This window comes from Bufo gargarizans, chromosome 9 (genome assembly GCF_014858855.1).
Source record: "Bufo gargarizans isolate SCDJY-AF-19 chromosome 9, ASM1485885v1, whole genome shotgun sequence".
Taxonomy (NCBI): Eukaryota; Metazoa; Chordata; class Amphibia; order Anura; family Bufonidae; genus Bufo; species Bufo gargarizans.
In genome coordinates this window covers 91454341-91466640 of record NC_058088.1, presented here as the reverse complement: position 1 = coordinate 91466640, position 12300 = coordinate 91454341, and the positions used below count along the sequence as shown (strand labels likewise).

The 12300-nt window shown below is 42.1% G+C and overlaps 1 long non-coding RNA gene across 1 annotated transcript in view; it reads left to right on the top strand.

Annotated features, from left to right (window-relative positions):
* Positions 1-6237, top strand: part of LOC122919669 — an 86217-nt gene extending 79980 nt beyond the window's left edge. The window contains exon 4 of the long non-coding RNA XR_006386819.1: positions 6017-6237. This is a non-coding gene — a long non-coding RNA (uncharacterized LOC122919669). The remainder of the gene's footprint in view (positions 1-6016) is intronic.
* The last annotated feature ends 6063 nt before the right edge of the window (positions 6238-12300 follow it).

Below are 12300 nucleotides of genomic sequence, written 5' to 3'. Positions count from 1 at the left end.
CCCTGGTGCTGAACACTGCTGTCCAGGGTGCTGATTGGTGCAGGGGAGAGAGGCGCGAGATTCAAACTTCCTGCGCTCCTCTCTCCCCTCCTCTTCCTGTCCAGCACCCTGACCGTGCAGCATCGTCCAGCACCAGCTCCTGTGTCCCCCTAATCGGCATCCATCACCCTCCTGCACCCATCGCCACTCAGGTAGGTTAGGGTCAGTGAGGGAGAGGCACCATTAGGAAGGGAAAGAAGGGAAAAGTTAGTTAGGAAAAAAAAAAAAAAAAAAAGAACTTTTACACAAAACTTTTTTGATCCATCTATCAGACCCCAGAGCCCCCCCTGCCACTTGCCCCCCCCTACCAGCCCCCCACCACCACCAGCCCCCCCCACCCATCCCCCCACCAGCCCTCCCCCAGCCTCCCCCCCCCCTCACCACTAGCCCCCTTACCACCACTTTTTTTTTTTTTTTCTGCGTTCGCTGACTGGTCGGCACTTTAGCGTCCGTCCACTGTTAGCGCATCGCCTGCCCCACCGCTGATCAGCGTTGTACCGCTGATCAGCAACTTTGAACTTTTTTTTTTTTTTTTTCCTAACACTTGCCCCTTTATTTTCCTTTTTTTAGTACGCGAACACCCGTTGCCCCCACACACACGCACATATAATAAAGGTTTCCACACATGCACACCTACACGCACACACACCCATGGCCCGCCGGGTGTTCTCGGCCGAGGAGGCATACGCCCAGATTGCCTCCGACTCCGAGAGCCCCAGTGAGGATGAGGATGACCCCACATTCCTTCTGTCATCCGCATCCTCCTCATCATCATCGGATGACGATGAGCCACCAAGGCGGCGGAGACGCCGCCAGGCGGAGCCAGGGGCCACACATGCTAGGGATCCTGTGGCCCACCCTAGTACGAGCCGCCCTGGGGTTCGTACTGGTTTCCCGGCCCACCAAATAAGTTCACCGGAGCCCCCTGCCGATGAACTTAGCTGGTGTCCCCCAGTGGACTTTGAGCCTGAGATTCCGGATTTCGCTGGCAATCCTGGAATCCAGATTCCCACAGTGGGGTTTACTGAAATAGACTTTTTTAGTTTTTTTTTCAGTAACCCACTGGTGAATTTGATGGTGGAGCAGACGAATCTGTACGCCCAACAGTTCGTCGCTCAAAACCCAGGCTCATTTTTGGCTAGACCCGGTGGCTGGACGCCGGTCAGTGCAGCCGAAATGAGGACATTTTGGGGCCTCGTGCTGCATATGGGTCTAGTCCAAAAACCCAGTGTCAGGCAATACTGGAGTGGGGACGTCCTATACCAGACCCCACTGTACAGTATGGTCATGACACGTCCCCGGTTTGAGGCCATCCGGAAATGTCTGCATTATTCCGATAATGCAGCATGTCCACCCCGAGGTGATCCTGCCTATGACCGGCTGTATAAGATACGGCCGGTCATCGATCACTTTGGGGCCACATTTCAGCAGGCCTACGTACCTGGAAGGGAGGTCGCGGTTGATGAGTCTCTCGTTGCGTTCAAGGGGAGACTCAGTTTCCGCCAATACATTCCCACAAAGCGGGCGAGGTATGGCGTGAAGCTATACAAAATTTGTGAGAGTACCTCAGGGTACACTTACAAATTTCGTGTGTACGAGGGGCGAGATTCCCGTATTCAACCCCCAGAATGTCCCCCCACTCTGGGTGTTAGCGGGAAACTCGTGTGGGACCTTATGCACCCACTGCTGGATAAGGGTTACCACTTGTACGTGGATAACTTTTATACCAGCATTCCCTTGTTCAGGTCCCTTGCCGCCAGATCCACGTTCGCTTGTGGGACCGGGCGTAAAAATCAGCGCGGCCTCCCTGCCCACCCCCTCCAGGTACCTATCCCCAGGGGTGAGACCCGTGCCCTTACCAGTGGAAACCTGTTGCTGGTCAGGTATAAGGACAAGAGGGATGTCCTTATGCTGTCCACAATCCACGGTAACAGCACCACCCCAGTCCCTGTGCGAGGTACCGCGGCAACGGTCCTCAAGCCCGATTGTATCGTCGACTACAATCGGTATATGGGAGGAGTTGATCTCTCTGATCAAGTCCTCACGCCATATAATGCCATGCGCAAAACCCGGGCATGGTACAAAAAAGTTACGGTCTACATGGTGCAGGTTGCCATGTACAACTCTTTTGTACTATCCCGAAGCGCTGGCAGCACAGGGACATTCCTCCAATTCTATGAGGCAGTCCTCAAAGACCTGATCTTTTCGGACCGGGAAAGAGCAGGCCGGAGTACCTCGGGAACTGGAGGCGCCCGGATCGTCCCTGGCCAACACTTTCCAGGTGTGGTCCCCCATACTGGAAAGAAGGGACGAACCCAAAAAAGATGCAGAGTGTGTCACAAGAGGGGGATACGGAAGGACACCACCACTCAATGTGACACGTGCCCCGATCATCCGGGCCTCTGCGTTATCGATTGCTTCAGGGAGTATCACACTTCCATGGAGTACTAAATTTTTATAATCCCCAACAGTCCACTAGAGAACATAAAACACTATGGCTCTTAGACTTTGGAGACACAGAAACAATTTTTTTTCCCCCAAAAAATATTAGTTTTAGAGCAGGCATCCTCAAACTGCGGCCCTCCAGATGTTGTAAAACTATAACTCCCAGCATGCCCAGACAACCTACAGCCATCAGCAGGGCATGGTGGGAATTGTAGTTTTACAACATCTGGAGGGCCGCAGTTTTTAGGATGCCTGCTTAGTGTCTCCAAAGTCTGAGAGCCATACATATTGGGCATCGTCGCGTGCGTAAAAGTCGTCGCTATAAAAATAACATTTGACCAAACGCCTCGAATGAACGGTGTTAAAAATATAAAACAAAAACGGTGCCAAAACACCCATTTTTGGGCAAAATTTCAATTTGAATCCCTTTTGCCGGTAATAAAGCAAGGGTTAACAGCCAAACAAAACTCAATATTTATGGCCCTGATTCTGTAGTTTGCAGAAACACCCCATATGTGGTCGTAAATGGCTATATAGCCGCACGGCAGGGCATAGAACGAAGGGAACTCCATACGGTTTCTGGAAGGCAGATTTTGATGGACAGTTTTTTTTTTGACACCATGTCCCATTAGAAGCCCCCCCTGATGTAGCCTAGACTAGAAACTCCAAAAAAGTGACCCCATCTAAGAAACTACACCCCTCAAGGTATTCAAAAGTTACTTTACAAACTATGTTAACCCTTTAGGTGTTCCACAAAACTAAATAGCGAATGTAGAAAATTTTTTAGAATTTAATTTTTTTGTTACATTGCCTCAAAAAAGAGTAATATAGAGCAACCAAAAATCATATTTACCCCTAAAATAGTCCCAAAACAAAAACCTCCTTATCCTGTAGTTTCCTAGATGGGGTCACTTTTATGGAGTTTCTACTCTAGGGGTGCATCAGGGGGCTTGAAAGGGTACATGGTGTAAATAAACCAGTCCAGCAAAATCTGCCTTCCAAAAACCGTATGGCGTTCCCCTTCTTCTATGTCCTGCCGTTTGGCCAAACAGTAGTTTACGACCACATATGGGGTGTTTCTGCAAACTACAGAATCAGGGCAACCCATTTTGAGTTTTGTTTGGCAGTTAACCCTTGTTTTACTCCTGGAAAAAATTGATTATATTGGAAAATTTTCCAAAAAATAGAAATTTCTAAATTGTTTCTCCATCTGCCATTAACTCTTGTGGAACACCTAAAGGGTTAACAAAGTTTGTAAACCCAGTTTTGAATACCTTGAGGGGTGTACTTTCTTAGATGGAGTCACTTTTTTGAAATTTCTATTCTAGGGGTGCAACAGGGGGCTTCAAATGGGACATGGTATAAACAAAACCAGTCCTGCAAAATCTGCCTTCCAAAACCCATATGGTGTTCCCCTCCTTCTATGTCCTCCCGTTTGGCCAAACAGTAGTTTACGACCACATATGGGGTGTTTCTGCAAACTACAGAATCAGGGCAACCCATTTTGAGTTTTGTTTGGCAGTTAACCCTTGTTTTACTCCTGGAAAAAATTGATTATATTGGAAAATTTTCCAAAAAATAGAAATTTCTAAATTGTTTCTCCATCTGCCATTAACTCTTGTGGAACACCTAAAGGGTTAACAAAGTTTGTAAACCCAGTTTTGAATACCTTGAGGGGTGTACTTTCTTAGATGGAGTCACTTTTTTGAAATTTCTATTCTAGGGGTGCAACAGGGGGCTTCAAATGGGACATGGTATAAACAAAACCAGTCCTGCAAAATCTGCCTTCCAAAACCCATATGGCGTTCCCCTCCTTCTATGTCCTCCCGTTTGGCCAAACAGTAGTTTACGACCACATATGGGGTGTTTCTGCAAACTACAGAATCAGGGCAACCCATTTTGAGTTTTGTTTGGCAGTTAACCCTTGTTTTACTCCTGGAAAAAATTGATTATATTGGAAAATTTTCCAAAAAATAGAAATTTCTAAATTGTTTCTCCATCTGCCATTAACTCTTGTGGAACACCTAAAGGGTTAACAAAGTTTGTAAACCCAGTTTTGAATACCTTGAGGGGTGTACTTTCTTAGATGGAGTCACTTTTTTGAAATTTCTATTCTAGGGGTGCAACAGGGGGCTTCAAATGGGACATGGTATAAACAAAACCAGTCCTGCAAAATCTGCCTTCCAAAACCCATATGGTGTTCCCCTCCTTCTATGTCCTGCCGTTTGGCCAAACAGTAGTTTACGACCACATATGGGGTGTTTCTGCAAACTACAGAATCAGGGCAACCCATTTTGAGTTTTGTTTGGCAGTTAACCCTTGTTTTACTCCTGGAAAAAAATGATTATATTGGAAAATTTTCCCAAAAATAGAAATTTCTAAATTGTTTCTCCATCTGCCATTAACTCTTGTGGAAGACCTAAAGGGTTAATAAAGTTTGAAAAAACAGTTTTGAATACCTTGAGGGGTGTAGTTTCTAGAATGGGGTCATTTTTGGGAGGTTTCTATTATCTAAGCCTCACAATATGACTGCAAACCTGAACTGGTCCATAAAAAGTGGGATTTTGAAGATTTCTGAAAAATTTCAAAATTTGCTTCTAAACTTCTAAGCCTTGTAACATCCCCAAAAAATAAAATATCATTCCCAAAATGCTACACACATGAAGTAGACATATGGGGAATGTAAAGCCATCACAATTTTTGGGGGTATTACTATGTATTACAGAAGTAGAGAAACTGAAACTTTGAAATTTGCTAATTTTTCAAAAAAAATTGTAAAATTTTTATTTTTTGGTACAAAAAAATTTACTTTTTTGACCCAATTTTAGCAGTGTCATGAAGTACAATATGTGACGAAAAAACAATCTCAGAACGGCCTGGGTAAGTCAAAGTGTTTTAAAGTTATGAGCACTTAAAGGGACACTGGTCAGATTTGCAAAAAATGGCCAAGTCCTTAAGGTGAAATAGGGCTGAGTCCTTAAGGGGTTAAAAATACAAAAAAAATTTAGGAAGTCTACAAAATTGCTTATAGTTTTGTGTTTTTAGTTGTGTTTAATATAATTGTCCAAAATAACCATATCAGTAACTTGACTTTATAATGCAGAACATGAAAGATCGTCTAGAGCACGAGGGGCTTTGTTTAACCATTCTCCCCTATGTCCAAGAGATAAGGACTCTGATCACCTACTCTATTTTATCTAAGAGAGTATAATATGACAATGGGGTTACTAAACAGGGCCAAATTAAGGAAAGAACAACAATGGAGCAGGTAAGAACTAAATAACACAAGTCCACCAAAAATAATCTCAAAGTCACAAATATTATATTACAGAATATTGTTTCACTATTAAACACTGGACAAATATTTAGAGGAAAAAAACTGTAATCCCACATGTACAATACAGTAGGAATCTTTACTCATTCACCTCAAGCAGATATGCCAGCAGCTCAGTTTTTTTTATTGTCTTATTGCAATTTCTCAAAGAGCGTTTGCTGAATGTTTCTATGTCTTGGTTTCTCTTTGTAATTTCAGACTATAATGCAACAAAAGTAAATCCTCCTGGGTGCTGCACTTCCTAGAAGAACGTCAAAATCCTAGGACTGCAGATGCTATATAGCAGTCAACATAGTATAAACCAACAAAAGATGCTTCACAAGAAGAACATTTTTACTTTACTCTTAAAAACAAGTCAAAGCAGCACTCATCAATAAAATATTTATACACCATGTTCCAAATTATTATGCAAATTTTATTTAAGTGTCACAGAGATTAAATATTTAGTTTTTCAGTTTATCTCATGGATGGCATTGTGTCTCAGGGTTTTTTTGATCACTGAAAACAATCTCGGACACCTGTGATAATTAGATTGGCAGGTGAGCCCAATTTAAGGAAAAACTACAAAAAGGAGGGTGTTCCACATTATTAAGCAGAGTATCATTTTCAAGCAATATGGGGAAGAAAAAGGATCTATCTGCTGCCGAAAAGAGTGAAATAGTTCAATGCCTTGGACCAGGTATGAAAACATTAGATATTTCACAAAAACTTAAGTGTGATCATGGCACTATTAAGACATTTGTGGCTGATTCAGAGCACAGAAGGGTTCATACAGATAAAGGCACATTGAGGAAGGTTTCTGCCAGATCCATGCATCAGATCAAGAGAGCAGCTGCTAAAATACCATTACATAGCAGCAAACAGATATTTGAAGCTGCTGGTGCCTCTGGAGTTCCACGAACATCAAGATGTAGAGTCCTCCAGAGTCTTGCAACTGTGCATAAACCTTCTATTCGGCCACCACTAACCAATGCTCGCAAGCAGAAACGGCTGCATTGGGCATAAAAATACATAAAGACTAATTTTCAAACAGTCCTGTTCACTGATGATTGCCATGCAACCCTGGATGGTCCAGATGGATGGAGTAATGAATAGTTGGTGAACGGCCACCCTGTTCTAACAAGGCTGCAATGTCAGCAAGGCGGTGGTGGAGTCATGTTTTGGGCCGGAATCATGGGAAGAGAGCTGGTCGGCCCCTTTAGGTTCCCCGAAGGTGTAAAGATGACTTCTGCAAAGTATGTGGAGTTTCTGTCTGACCACTTTCTTCCCTGATACAGAAGGAAGAACTTTGCTTTCCGTAATAAAATCATCTTCATGCATGACAATGCACCATCTCATGCTGCAAAGAATACCTCTGCATCAATGGCTGCTATGGGGATAAAAGGAGAGAAAGTTTGCCTTTTTTTTCAGTGGGATTATCCATTCCCCCCAACTACCCCCACTTGCCCCCCCCCCCCCCATTATTATCGCAGGAGCTGACTGAGGTCATCCACTCTGATCCTGGAGTACACCATACAAGAGAATTCAAATCCATCCTGCCCATATCTGTTCCCATTGTCTAAGCAGTTTTTTTCTCCTAAAATAATACATGTTCATAATTATTTATCCTGTTGACTAATTGTTTCCATTCCTCAAACTCAGGGAAATTTTCTGATCCCCATTTTTAAACTATTATTACTCTTGCAATTAATAGCCCTTTCAACCACGTTATATTTTCCTTCTTATGCTCTTTATCCATGTCCTGTATTGCCTCAAATATCTTACCCCAATATACACGAATGATCGGGCAACTCTATATGAGATGAATAAAACGTACTTGTTCATTTCAGCATTTTAAGCATCTATGATCCCTATCGTTATATATCTTAGTCAACAGTGAAGGAGTATAATATAAACAATGAATTATATTAAATTGTAATAATCTATGATTACTTGATATAAAAGCCATTTTACATAGTAGCATATTAACATAAGGCCGAAAAAAGACATTTGTCCATCCAGTTCGGCCTGTTATCCTGCAAGTTGATCCAGAGGAAGGCAAAAAAAAACCTGTGAGGTAGAAGCCAATTTTCCTCACTTTAGGGGAATAAAAAATTCATTCCCGACTCCAATCAGGCAATTAGAATAACTCCCTGGATCAACGACCCCTCTCTAGTAGCTATAGCCTGTAATATTATTACACTCCAGAAATACATCCAGGCCCCTCTTGAATTCCTCTATTGTACTCACCATCACCTCCTCCTCAGGCAGAGAGTTCCATAGTCTCACTGCTCTTACCGTAAAGAATCCTCTTCTATGATTGTGTACAAACCTTCTTTCCTCCAGACGCAGAGGATGTCCCCTCGTCACAGTCACAGTTCTGGGGATAAATAGATGATGGGAGAGACCTCTGTACTGACCCCTGATATTTTTTTTTACATAGTTATTAGATCTCCCCTCAGTCGTCTTTTTTCTAAAGTGAATAACCCTAATTTTGATAATCTTTCAGGGTACTGTAGTTGCCCCATTCCAGTTATTACTTTAGTTGCCCTCCTCTGGACCCTCTCCAGCTCTGCTATGTCTGCCTTGTTCACAGGAGCCCAGAACTGTACACAGTACTCCATGTGTAGTATGACTAGTGACTTGTAAAGTGGTAGGACTATGTTCTTATCACAGGCATCTATGCTCCTTTTGATGCACCCCATTATCTTATTGGCCTTGGCAGCAGCTGCCTGACACTGGTTTTTGCAGCTTAGTTTGCTGTTTATTAAAATAACTTTACATTTGTCAGTGTTAAACCTCATCTGCCACTTCTCTGCCCAAGCCTCCAATCTATCCAGATCCCTATGTAGGAGTGTACTGTCCTCTTCAATGTTAATTACTTTACAGTTTAGTGTCATTTGTGAAAATTTTACTATACAAGCCTTCTACAAGATGATTAATAAATATATTGAAGAGAATAGGGCCCAATACTTTTTTTCATATTTTTATAAAGCGTCTTCTCATTGCAGTGCACTCCTACACCCAATTTCCTGTTACCATTTATTCTCACGCTTAAATTTTATCATAATACCTAATCCCTTCCCAATTCTTTTATATATTTGTGCCATTGTAATCCTTATTTCATTGCTATTATAGCAAAAATCTGTAAACTCGCCATTCGCCGAACATATGGAGATATTTGGGCCCGCCATATTCTTTTACATTGTGAAAAACTTTGACCCATGACACATCCATCAGGTGGTACAGGACAGCCAATTGAGACTTTCAGCACATGGACATACCCCCTACCTTATAAATAAACCTGATCTGGGCGCCATTTTACATTCTGTCTTTTGCCAGTGTAGGGTCAGGTTGCTGTGTGAAGCAGGGACAGGCTGTTAGGGACACCAAACGCTAGCTAATAGGGCCACAAAAGTCCTTTTAAGCACTAGTATAGGTGTGCTATCAATAGTTGTGATACACAGAGGGGTGCAATATACTTATAATATACTTTTATAATTTGTCAAAAACACATAGATCTACAGGGTGGGCCATTTATATGGATACACCTTAATAAAATGCTATCTTCACAGCAGCAACATGCAGCATATGCAGATGTGCAGCACCTGAAACTATGGATACTGGAAGCCTGTGCTAGCATTTCTCCTGCGGTGTTGCTATCAGTGTGTGAAGACTGGGAGAAGAGGGTTGCATTGACAATCCAACAGAATGGGCAGCACATTGAACACATTTTATAAGTGGTCAGAAACTTGTAAATAACTCATGAAAGAATAAAGTTACGTTAAAACCAAGCACACCATTGTTTTTCTTGTGAAATTCCCAAAGTTTGATGTGTCACATGACCCTCTTCCTATTGAAAAAACAAAAGTTGGATTCAAAATGGCCAACTTCAAAATAGCCGCCATGGTCACCACCCATCTTGAAAGGTTTCCCCCCTCACATATACTAATGTGCCACAAACAAGAAGTTAATATCACCAACCATTACCATTTTATTAAGGTGTATACATATAAATGGCCCACCCTGTATATAGTGATCACCTGGAAGTCAGGGGCCTAGGGGCTTACTAGGGCCATTTTTATATGGGGTAAGGTTCCGGACGGGGTCACCCTTATCAGGGTGGGTGGTCTGTGGTTAGGCTATCAGGGCCAGAATAGCACCCCCCTGTAGGGCAATATCAGGGACAGTTCTTTGCCCACCCTGTCCTTCAATACCACATCATCATCTAGCCCAGGGATAGATGTTTTTTGCTTTCCCTCCGGGATTCATGGGTGTGCACTGGAACCCCCCGGATTGTGGTAGGATATATGGTTTCTGATTTGGTGCCGCCGAGCACTTCTTATTGCCTGCCACATCTATGCTTTTTGCTTAACTTTAATAATTTAATTTATTTTCATTTTTAGGGATATCTTTTAGGGTCCATTCACACGTCCGCAAAATGGGTCCGCATCCGTTCTGCAATTTTGCGGAACGAGTGCAGACCCATTCATTTTCAATAGGGCCAGAATGTGCTGTCCACATCCGCATTTGAGGATCCGCACTTCCCCATCCGTGATTCTGCTTCTGAAAAAAAAAAAAAAATAGAACATGTCCTATTCTTGTCCGCAATTGCAGACAAGATTAGGCATTTTCTATTATCGTGCCGGCGATTTGCATCCACAAATTACGGAATGCACATTGCCAGTGTCCGTGTTTTGTGGATTCGCAATTTTCAGATCCGCAGAACACTTACGGACATGTGAATGGACACTTAGGCCTCATTCAGACGGCCAACATGTCCGTAAAAAAACTGATGGCATTCAGTATTTTTGCGGACCCATAGACTTCAATAGGGGCATATCCTGATTTTTACGGACAAGTATAGGACAAGTTTCATTTGTTTTGTAGAACCTTGGAATACAAAAGGGCCCCATAGAAGAAAATGGGTCAGCATCTAATCCGCAAAAAAACTGATCCGCATTTTTGCGGATAGCATACGGCCGTCTGAATGAGCCCTTAATAGTAACAATATTAAAGGTTACGTTTTATCTTTATGTATATTCTAATGGATTACCTTCCTTGTACAATGTTATATTATACTTTCTAACATAGAAAGTATATTATAGTGCATTTGTATTGTGCGGCAGTTGTGTGCGGTTCTGCTGCGATACCGCAGGTATAAAGAGGGACAAGCGTTATTGGAACAAATAATTTCTACTGGTGTGATATACCAGTTGCCCCCCCAAAAAAGTTATTAAAGCAGGGGTTGTATATACCAATAATATACTTTCTATATATTGCATTTAGGTAGTCCAACAGGGCACATTTCAGAGAATTTCCCTTTAAGACGCATAAAAATTTCCCCTGATTAAGACACATATTTTTTGTTGGAATTTTTGTCATTGATCCCCCTTTAGTATGTCACTGTCCATGTTGTGGGACTATATGTGCACTTCTACTAAGTATTTGATGGCTGCAAATATTTGCCTGCCATTAAAGAGGTTCGTCCATCAATAATCCCTAATCATAAAATATCTCTTATCCTTTGTGCAATTTATATGCGTGTTTTAATTGTGCGTACCTAAAAACTCAGTCAATTTATCAACCCCTTCCCCTGCACACAGCTACTCAAGTGAACTTATTCTCCCTTGTGTAATTAGATGTGACAACATCACTATACCCCTCTTTTCCCAAAATGTATAATCTTCCAGTGACAAATTTACATTATGCCATAATGGAGTGTAATGAGCTTGAGATAGCCCAAATATCTTTCTAATTGTATTCCATACATTCTGCAACATTCTACTTATCGGGCATTTTTTCCCCAGTACTCCCAAATAATCTGTTTTCAAAATACTGAAGATATCTTTCTGGGTCCCTTAACATTTGCTTATTTTTTTGTAAATTCTTTATTTATGAAGAGTTTTTCATAAATTAGACAAAGTAACATGGCATACTTTCAAGGCAGGAATATTTAAGGCATAATATTAGACAACAGTCTACTTGGGAGGACAATCCCCACACAAGTAGGTATGAAATGATAATTAATCAGAGGCGTAAGCCAGTACATTTAATGCAAACATGTAATCAAGCCTGAGCATCATGTCAGTTTAAGTAAAAGTGCAAGGTAACCAAAATTCTGGTCATTAGGGCAGTGTTACATGAGTGCACACCTGCCTAGTTCCTTATGTTGAATAGCTCTGTCAACATATTAACAGATAACAAGAACATGTAACAGATAGTCGAATGGGTCCAATAGGGTATTTGATTATCTGGGAGCGAAGTTATAATGGAATCACCGAGGTGAATAAGGTGTGTATGTAGCCTAATGCAAGTCAGGGTAACGTTAATAAAATCTTATTTGTTCAAGTACGTGAGTTTAGTTATATGATATGTGAGATGATATGTGAGAGAGGGAGCAAGATGTCCCGCCTAGGCGAGGTCTAAGAATGATGGGGCAGGAGACTCCGTGAGTAGTGGAAGTTAGGTAAGCTCTAAAAGCTGGACATAATGAACTTAAG